Here is an 11,063-nt window from a genome sequence, read left to right as displayed (position 1 = left end):
TGATTACACGCCGTTTCATGCCTTGATCATTTGTATGAACCTAATTATCAACAGTTGCTTCAGATAGTAAAATGATCCAATGTTTAATCTTGGAGATGCGTTCGAATTCTGTGCAAATCCTTTATTTATAGTCTATAAATTACTTTTTTTTCATTTTCTAGGTTTTTAAAGGTCAAAATGTGATTTGATTTAATATAAGCTTGTGGCATTGGAAAAGTCGTAGGCAAAGTTTAGAAATAATGTTAACCAAAAACATGTTTAATTACATGGTAAATCTATGTGAATGTTAAATCAAGGTCAATATTACTGCTAAACAATATATTACCGCACCACGTATTTATTTAATGCTAAAGAATATGCACAGATAAGCTTAATGAAACAGAAGCTGCATAATTTTGTAATTTATTTGCTTCAAATTTTGAAGAAAAAATATATATATTTGGTTTATGGTGAAAAAAGGTTTACTAATGAATAGTGAGTACAAAATTCATTTTATACATTAACATAAAGATACGATACAGTCGAATCTCGACATGTCGAACTCGGAGGAGTCGGTATCTTGGATAGCTCGAACCAATTTGACATTCCCATCAACACTCCCCTTATTCCAATACAATTTTACATCTGATGATTAAATTCGGATAAATCGAAACCTCGGATAACTCGAGGTTTTCAAACAGTGCCCTCAATATGTCTTAAGGATAATAAACTGAGAAATCAATTAATTAGTGACAAAACTGGTTGCTTTATTCTAAGCCCTGACCGAAGATTAAGCGTGGCATATATCCACTCTTTGACACTTTTACGACTTTGTGTAATTATACAAAATAGCTTCTGTTGTTAAATGAACGAATTTGATTTAATCACAATTTGGAATTCACATAAAAAATGATATCGGATATTTTGATGGTCGTAAAGAATAATGGATAAACTTTATTTGTTGAAATGAATCCGGACGCTTAACTACACGTCAAATAGACGATTACAACTGAAGTACTTCAACGATTACGTTCGTGAATCTCAAATGTAATCGTAGTAAACATATACACTAGGTTTGATCTTGAAAGCTTCAAAGCACCATGTAATGTACTGAAACATTTCGGAAAAAAAAATAATAAACAAGAGTTTTCCATGTCGATGTCGCTCAGCATTTAAAAGAATATTGACTGTTCCATTTGACTTCGTCTTAACGATAACGAAGTTTGACTGTATTTTTTTTTTTATCTTTAAGTCATAAAAGCAAATTATCAAATAACCCTCATTTTAGACCACTTAAAAGATGATACTAAAATAGAAACATTGAAGGTAAAATTTTAGACTATTATAGTAAATATACAACAATAATTTAAATAGTTAAATCATTAATTGAATAACTAATTTACAGTGACCAAATGCTCTTGAATAATATAAACAGAATATATAATACAAACAATAAAAAAAACAAACAAACTACGTACACTAAACTTAATTTAAGTAACTGATAAAACGTTGTGAATATTTTGCCTTTTGTAATGTGCCTTTTTTGAAAAATGACCTTCACTACTGGGGAGAAAATTGTGGGTAATCTGTAAAATTTTTTGACTTTAAAATTGTCAATTTTACGTGGACGATATTAGGGTTGTACACACCAAACACTGGACAAAGATCAACTGCTGACACAACGCCTTGGAAGGTATAAAAAATGCTCGATCCTTTAATCAGAGTAAATTTGTTGTTCAGCCTATCAACAAAGGCGCCGAATTTTCCGGATTTTTCTGTACCAACCGTTATTGCACTCAATAGTTCTTCTTTGTAAAAGTGGCCATTGTGTCCAGCGTCAAGGGTTACACTATTACTTCCATTGTATGCACTAAACGACCATCCTCCAACTCTAGACCCAGAAACATCATGGCTGATATCAATTCTGTTAAATTCCGCTAGCCCGACCTCAAACAGAAGCCTCTGCCTGAACCAGTATCGATCACTTTGTAATAGTATTCAATCTCATAATATAGTCTTTCACCACTTCCTACACAAGTATGTGCAGAAACTCCACTGTAGTTCTTGAATGTCCCATCAGGTGAATTTGTTGTTTCCAACGTATACACATTACTTAGCGTTTTTTCGTCATTAGATATATACCAGAACTTATAAAGCGTGCTTGTATTAAATTTAAGCTGCCCTTCTTCATTACTACCTACAAATAAGACATAAAGTTAGTATGCCTCCGAAAGAAGCTGAGTAATAGATAAGTCCAAAGATGTTTTAAATAAAAACAAGAAGGTTGTGATAAGCAATAATCTAGACTCTTGGTGGAAACGGGATTTCCGGCACATAAATTTTCTTCTGTGATATAATGAAATAACAATGTAGAATATCGTGCCAATATTTGTTCCGACAAATCCTTTTTTTTTGCGGTATGAAATTCAGAATCGTTTAGGCGTCACAAGTCTCAAATTACAAGAAATACATTAACGTATGGCCAATGTTGTTACCAAATCTTATTAATATTTCATGTACACACATACTTTGCATGTGAATCAATTTGCAAAAAAAAAAAATACAATATAATAAAAGAGAAACAGGTTAATACAGTTTAAGTTGATGTATATGTTACTTTTATTGTGATTTATTCGTAATACATATCAGTATAACGAAATATTCTTTGGGAAGACTTCAAATAAAGACGCTTCAACACTATACAGGAACGGAGCGAACGCATCAATACCGAGTTGTCGAGTGGTCTAGAGCATCGAACTTTGAGCAGGCGGTGTTGTCATAGATGTCAGAGCAGGGAAGGGGGGTTCGAATCCCCCTGAGGTGCCGACTAAATTTGTATTGCAAGTTTGTAGCCATGTCTAATGGGATGGCCCCGTGCTGGTCCGGGTGTCAAAAGAATAGGCCTGCAGCAGCGCTAAGCTTGTCATAAAAAGGCGACTAAATAGTGCTCAGACATCTGGCCGGGAGCTGGGCGCTCTGTCCACAGAGCAACTGGGATGTGTGCCCCAGGTGGTGGAATGGGGTTCCTCTGGCGTGTTACGTGCTGGGTTTGTCAGGCTATTATACGGAAAACCTGACTGCGAACCATAGTGGTGCACCATGTAGGGACAAATGTCACGTTCCTCGCACGTTAAAGACCCTGCTGTGGTATTCGATAGGAGTAGGAACCTTTGCGCTCCGCCACACGATGCTAAATTACCCGACCTTACCCAACCCTCCCTTTTATCTTGTGGCAATCAGAATTTTTCGACCCTATTATCCTTCTGTCCCATCCCTTTTTTCATTTCCCCATCATCATCATCATTTCATGTTCATTTTATCATCCCTTTCATGTTCATCGCCTGAATATAGCTGAAATATTGCTGCGCGGGCGTTAAACCCCAACAATCAATCTAATGGGATGTGGGAACTCTATCATTTTACTTGCTAGTGCATTACTATATAGAAAACAAATACCGTGATATTCGAGTACGCTACTCTTCTTTTGTAAGTTACCAACATTCTTTAATTTTAATAATTGGAAAATGAAAGTGAAAGCGGAAACCTGCCGTCTCTGTATAGCAATGTAACGCCATAAGGAAGATTAAATCAGCAATATCGCAAAATTATGACGCCTTACAATGTGAACATAACTGCCCGTACCGCAGCGTGGACGAAAGCGCTTCCAGTATATTTATTTATTTATTTATTTATAATGTGACTTTCGTTGTGTTTTTCGATTATACTATTTTACAAAACAATTAAAATCTACTGTACCAAGGAAAATTTTATTTCTATCGTATATATATATAAGTCAAATGTACACCCCATCGACGTAAGACTGCGAATACCAAGAGTAATAAAGGGAACCAAGATCTTTTATCTCCCCATCAGCGGTATTCGAACCTTTTTTCTCCTCTAACATCTATGGCAATAGTACTTGCACCTAGTCGAATGCTCAAGACAACTCGGACAACTAGGCGGTATACAATATAGCTTTTATTAACCGTGTGATATTTTTTCGTAAGTAAATCTAAAGCGCAAATTTTAGCACATGATCAGATACAGCTCCACCAAGTAATGTACATATAAGAAGTCTACTGGGGTGTGAGAACTCTATCTTCTTACTTGCTAGTGCATCAATATATAGACATATACAAAACAGGACAAAAATCAACATATAATGTTGATGCAATGATATATATATATATGTACAACGTCTCAGAATGTGACGACTCTATTCGCTACGCTCCTCTATCGGATCAAATTGATACAGGAAAGATAACGTTAACTTATAGATGGGTCTGAAAAATTCCAAACGATGTTTCGAAGCAAATTTTGGTCGTTCTCTTCGCGGGACTCGAACTTGTACCGCTGTGACGTTTATGGTAACACGGCCTGCACAAAGTCCAGATAAGTTTACTTTATCTTCCCTGTATCAATTAAATATATACATGGGCCAGAAACATGAATGGATCAAATTTAAAATATACTTGTACTTTATTCGGAAGTGATTATTTTCACTTATTTTCACTTCGTACGCAGGAGTACAGAAAGAGTCTTGCATATTCTCGTTGATCGAGACATCATCCATGACAAAGCAGTTATATGTTTACAAGTAGCTCTGACTTTAAAATACAAAGACTAGATTCAAATAATGATATTTCACTTAAGTTATTTCCAACCGAAATAGACCAATCAATTACTGCTTTCTGTTATCAACTCATAAAAGTGAATTTACATCTAATCAAATCAATAAACCATAAAAAACTAGGGAAGAGTATATCACTACAGGGAGATCTTGAGAATGTTGTATATATATATAAGTCGATTATAAAATTATTCCTGGTATAAAGAGATCATGCGAGTTTTTTCCTACACTCCCATAAGACGGACTACATCGCAGAGTAACGCAATGTGGCAAGTTTTAAATTTCAGCCTCAGTTTTACAGATAGTTTTACATTACTTTATAATCATATGTTTTGAGGCTAGTTTCATCTCAACTACCTCAAAAGTGATTGATGTATAGACACTACTGACCAACTTATGATTGTACAAGTTTGTTTACCTGACCTTTTCCTAGATATCGTCAACAATGAAAGCCGTTTGATTTTGCCATTGACAATTATCATAGATCTTTTCAACCGACAAAGATTGTTCGTTTGCAAGATTGGACAGTTCATCTAGGTGTTATTATGCAGGACAGATGTTCGAATCAATACAATTGATACTTACAAGTAATAGCTTTAATTGTAACTTCAGATACTTAGTATATTGACTTTTACGATATTGAGACAAGATTTCTGTCGGTTACATACTTGCTATGTAATTGAAAATGAAAATGTTAGTAAAGTTGTCAACACCAACATTAAACCGATCAAACAAAAAAATAAAAGAATTCATATAGCAGTAACAAAAGGTTATTTTTCTTTTGTTATGGTAGATACTTGGATAAATGTAGGAGTCACAACTATAACTGCTCAATGAAAATTGATAATCTCTTGGACGAAATTCCTCCTAGTGGAAGTAGTGAAGTAAATTCTCAACTTTACAGGTTACTTACTAAACTGATGTGTTGGATTAATTGTGTAAGTGTGAAAATACAAATGTTTACCTCAGCAAACATGATAATTGGCAATCTGAATTATTATTTTTGTTCAAGAAGTGCATTCAGTTTAAAGCGTTCATCATTATTCGATTGTAAAACGACAATTGGTTGGGATTATGTCGGATAAATTTGAAAGGCCTGTCTGCAGCGGTTAGTAAGAGAGGAAACGAACGTCTGCTGCTGTGTGGAGTTTTTGAAGGACGTTAATTGTACAGTGGTAACATAGGTATTATGGACGGGCACTTGGGTTATTATATCCCATCGCAATTTTGTCGGCGAAAGGATAATAAGACATTTAATATATTCTTTGAAGCACATTTGTAAACGATGTTTTTTGCTTCGTGTAAAGTTTCATTCAAATCCGTGAAATTGATTACGGGATATGCTTCCAAATAATGTGGAACAAAACTGTTAAATTATAATTATACTTTTGTGTTGGAATCATATTTATTCATGCATATCATTATGTAGTGTCGTTTACTTCAATAAAGTTTCATTTAAACCCAAATGTATGAGAAGACTCTCTCCAAAGAGAAATATTGACCAAAACATTAACGTCTAATTATTTTACTCTCATAATATTTGAGAATAAGAATTTCATGGACATCTTTATATGGAGACTTTCCTTTTTGTAAAATTCCATTAAATTTGTACAACAGTAAATGATGAGAAGATTGAAAAGCGCGCGAAATGTAGCCGTATCGTGTATTTTCGGAAGATTCCACATATTTCCGTAACATGTTTCTATATTTTGTCATCGAAAATATTTATAAACACACACAAAGCTGTTCTAAGTAATATTCATCTCTTAAGAACATTATATTTTTTCTGTCTTTTTATCTTGTTCGGGTTTGCCTAATTTCAGAGCCGCCATCCCGTGCCAAGTACGAATTATCATCCTCATTTCAACAACACAAGCGACTTGCCCAATCATCAACCGTTATTTTCCTGACTGTTACCCATGTAAAGCAACTAGTTCCCTGTATTTAGCTTTGAATTATCTGTTCCGTCTCGCATGTGAGACGAGAATAACACTGCAACTTTATTCCTTGAAATGCAAACGGTATCACCTCTTGGTGATGGATTTGGGTTCCTCTTTTGATGGTTTTGGTTTTCAATACTTCTTGTAAACAGTTCATGTTTGGATCGTCCTATAAATTTGATTATAATACTGCTGATGAGAGGTTACTTCAATTCCTACTATCAACCAAGGGTTAACATTTGTGCTACAGAGGGGTCATCAGTCATTAATCATTCAAGAACACCCGCTGTTTTTGTAAAACAAAATATTTTATAGAAGGAGATCAATTGTCATATTGCAAACGAATATTTTTTGTCGGTTAAAAAGGTAAAGTCTACGGTCAACATAACTTAATCATTGTAGTTTAGTAAGCTACAGTTCAGTTGCGGGTCCTTCTGTTGTTCGAAAATTTCGAAAATTTCGTTCGAAATGTGGTACAAAAATAAACAAATAGTAGCTTGACCCCCTCTCCCCCTTTTCAAAAACTCTGGATCCGTCAGTGATAATTAAAACGATTTATAAGCAATATATTACGTTTTAGTTATTCAAGTTATCATAAAAAAATAAAGGCATTCCACATATTCATTGAAATGTCAACAGTTTTTTTTTCAACCAACGTTGAATATTTAAATGTATTAACTGAATTGAATTTTAGTCAACCCGTTCGTAACAAGCTCATATTACGTATAATCAAAATGTGGTTAATTATAAGTCAGCGTTTAAAATTCTCTGTTCAAAATTCAACAACTTATACTGCGCGTTTAAAAGGACATTTTTCTTTATGTCACTTTCATACTAATGCAATTTTATAGTAATTTTCTGCGCAGGCTCATTTTGGTACTTTTGCGAGATAAATGCAACTCTTTTCTACAAATTTTAGAGGAAACCTGATGGGATAGAACAGTCCTTTAGGAAAATGCTGTAGTCACCTCGCGAAAGTGCCAACTATGTCTGCTTAGAAAATCAGCACGAAAGATACTATAAGCACGCGATTTATGTATGATGATTTTCTATATATACTATAATATAATTATTATAATATCATTATTAGTGTGAATTAATTTGAGTTAATTATTGTACCTGGATTTGCACACGGAGAGAGATTACAGTCCCTGGATTCCATTACCGTACCCCCTGAACAGTTTCCGGTATATTGCTTTACTCTATAGGATGCACTGATACCACATGTAGCAGCACATGGTGTCCATTTACTCCATGTTGTCCATGAGCAATGACTTCCATCGTCTGTACTATCTGCAAGTCGTGAATTTGAAAAAAAAAACAAAGAGCATCAGATTAATCAATTATCCAATTAAAAACTTTAAATCATTACACAAAGAACATTGGAATAGAATTTACTGAAAGATAAACTTCAGAAGATATGAATTCTAGGCAAAGTAAAAAAAAAGAATGTCCACATAGCAAATGACAATAACAGGGTATATATGGAAAGTTGGAAACAACATCAATTGTCATTATTTTGTACAGACATTTTAAGGAGGTAAATTTTAGGTAAGGGACACAACTCTTAAAATTCATTGGAACATTTTTATTCAGCATTTTACATCAATCTCATGTAAGATTCAAAGTAATTAAGACTAATTTCATTCTTTTTTCAAATGAAAGCTTGATTGGCTTTAGTGAAATAAAATATGATTCAAACATATCACTGATTTCAAAAGTTATAGCCCCGTGCAGGTTCGGGTATCAAAATAACAGGCCTGCATCAGCTCTAAGCTTGTCGTAAAAGGCGACTAAATAGTGCTCAGAAACCTAACCAGAGGCTCTCAGAGCAACTGAAATGTGTGCCCTAGGGGTGGAATGGGGTACCCCTGGATGTTACATGCTGGGGTTGTCAGGCTATAATACGGAAAACCTTACCGCAAACCGTAGTGGTGCAACGTGTTGGAAAAGAACCCTGCTGTGGTACTCGATAGGAGTAGGAACCATTGCGTTCCGCCACAGGAGGCTAAATTGCCCGACCCTACCCATCCCTCCCTTTTTCTAGTGGCAATCTAAATTTGTCGACCCTTTTATCCTTCTGTCCAATCCCTTTTTTCAGTTCATCATCATTCATGTTGATTTTATTAATAATTTCATGCTCATCGCCTGAATATAGCTGCAATACTGTTGCCCTTGCGTTAAAACCCAACAATCAATCGATTATTATATCCCTTACTCTAGGTCTAATTCCTTAACTGGAAGTGGTGGGTTTAACAGGAGCAAAAAGCGCACAAAATATCTCGCTTTATTTTGGTCAATTTATTTTTATGCGGGATATTATTTTATAAACGTTAGGGTTAAAATTGTTAGCGCACACAGATGGTAAAAATGGTACATGTACAGAAGATATGAATGATAAAGAAGTGAATATAGCCATATCTGAAAGAAAAAAAAGAACCTAAAAATAATTTTGTTTGTTTGTTTGTTTGTTGGGGTTTAACGTCCGAGCAGCAATACTTCAGCTATATTCAGACAATGAACATGAAATGGATGATAAAATGAACATGAAATGAAAAAAAGAAAGGATGGGTCACAAGGATAATAGGGTCGACAAATTTTGATTGCCACTGGAAAAAGGGGGGATGGGTAAGGTCGGGCAATTTAGCCTCCTGTGGCGGAACGCAAAGGTTCCTACTCCTATCGAATACCACAGCAGGGTTCTTTAACGTGCGAGGAACGTGGCATATTTCCCAACACGGTGCACATCTATGGTTTGCGGTCAGGTTTTCCGTATTATAGCCTGACTACCCCAGCATGTAACACGCCAGGGGTACGAAATCTACAACTTATGTTAGCAAAATTGAAATGAAGTTAAATTGATTGAAGAATAAAAACAAACATCGAAGCTAAATATAGAGTTATATGTAAGTCACAAAATACTGTTTTAAAAATGCACATGCTAAGAATTAAAGCTAAAGATAAACCAGATAATAAGGGGACCTTGGTTACTCTAAATACCTTATTACCTATCTAAATCGATTGATTCACATTGATATTGTAAGCATAGCAATTGATCATAAATTAAGTAAAAAACAAATTACCGTTTTGGTTCTTGTAACTCACTTATGGCATCTTACCCGAGTTATATTGAACAGAATTCGTTCCCTTCGTTGCATAATACGTTGCAATTCCAGTGGTGATAACAGATATAACGACTGCTAAACAGCAAATCGCGAATACACGAACAGAAAAACGAAAGTTAGAAGTAGCTCTTTCCTGAGTTACCATTTCATTTGGTAAATGTTCTAAACGTTTTGGAACTTCGTAGTCTGTCGTACGATCTATCGAATCATTCAACTCTATGTACATATGTGACGAGTCCCGTGTATGTGACGTTTCGTCAGAATTATTCAATGAACTCTTGTCAAAATTGTTGATAGCATAAATATTTGAATGCGCAGATGACATGTTTGAAAATAAAGGATATGGTAGTACCAACGTTAAACGTCAAAGACAGGAAGTAAAATTTATAAATACTTTTAAACCATTGGTATATTTTCATTTTAAAGGTCATGTTTTAAAGTGTTAGTCCTGCTTAATGGGTACATTTTTGAAAAGAAAGCAATTTTCATTATAACTGGTTGTCGATGAGTTTTACTGAAAAAAAAACATGTACATTCCTTGAAATGTTCACTTTTCCCATTTTAGCATTCCTACATCGTTTATCGTGCGTTGACATATCGTTTTGCGTTCGTTTAAACGCACGATAAACGATTGATAGGAGCGTTCGTTAAAACGCATGATACGAACATTCAACTGTTATTTTTATATTTTTTTGCATTAAATAATTTATATATTTTCATTAATTATATTTTTTTACATTTTCTTTCGTCATAACTTGTTAATACTATTATTTTGCATCGTTCATCTATCGTATGTTTAAACGCACGCTAGGAGCGTTCGTTGATCGTGCGTTTAAACGCACACCATGGGCGTTCTTTTATCGTGCGTTCGATAAACCTAAACGTCTCAAGGTGTGTAAGAATGATAAAACTGTAAGAATACAAGATATATATTAAAGGCAAAAATATGCCGAAGCATTAAAAACAAAGACATTACAGAGACATGCGTGATCAACACGTAAAAAACATTGAATATAGAAAGTAGGACACCTTTTAAAAAGTACATTATATAGAGAATTTACACTATGAATACTCACGACAAACCGGAAGTAACATCGGATATTCTCTCTGTGGCATTTGTCACATTGCAAATTAGTAAGATCTGATAGGAGACTAGTTACATTAATGTTAAGACCGTTTGTTTGTTTGTTTGTTGGGGTTTAACGTCCGAGCAGCAATATTTCAGCTATATTCAGACGATGAACATGATATTGATGAGAAAATGATCATGAAATGATGATGAAATGAAAAAGGGATGGGACAAAAGGACAATGGGGTCGACAAATTTTGATTGCCGCTGGAAAAAGGGAGAGGTGGGTATGGTCGGGCAATTTAGCCTCCTGTGGCGGA

At 34.7% G+C, this 11,063-nt stretch overlaps 1 pseudogene across 1 annotated transcript; it reads right to left on the bottom strand.

Moving 5' to 3' along the window:
• Nucleotides 1-390: 390 nt before the first annotated feature.
• LOC148599774 (uncharacterized) lies at nt 391-10,969 on the bottom strand (annotated as a pseudogene). The gene is made up of 3 exons (XR_015917777.1): nt 9,669-10,969; nt 7,669-7,842; nt 391-2,176 (listed from the first exon to the last, which is right to left on the bottom strand). The product of XR_015917777.1 is annotated as an uncharacterized LOC148599774 (transcript).
• Nucleotides 10,970-11,063: the final 94 nt, after the last annotated feature.

The sequence above is a fragment of the Perna viridis genome, chromosome 13, assembly GCF_037379345.1.
Source record: "Perna viridis isolate PV_CMFRI_1.1 ecotype Kerala chromosome 13, ASM3737934v1, whole genome shotgun sequence".
Lineage (NCBI taxonomy): Eukaryota > Metazoa > Mollusca > Bivalvia > Mytilida > Mytilidae > Perna > Perna viridis.
This window is presented reverse-complemented; position numbering and strand designations above follow the sequence as displayed.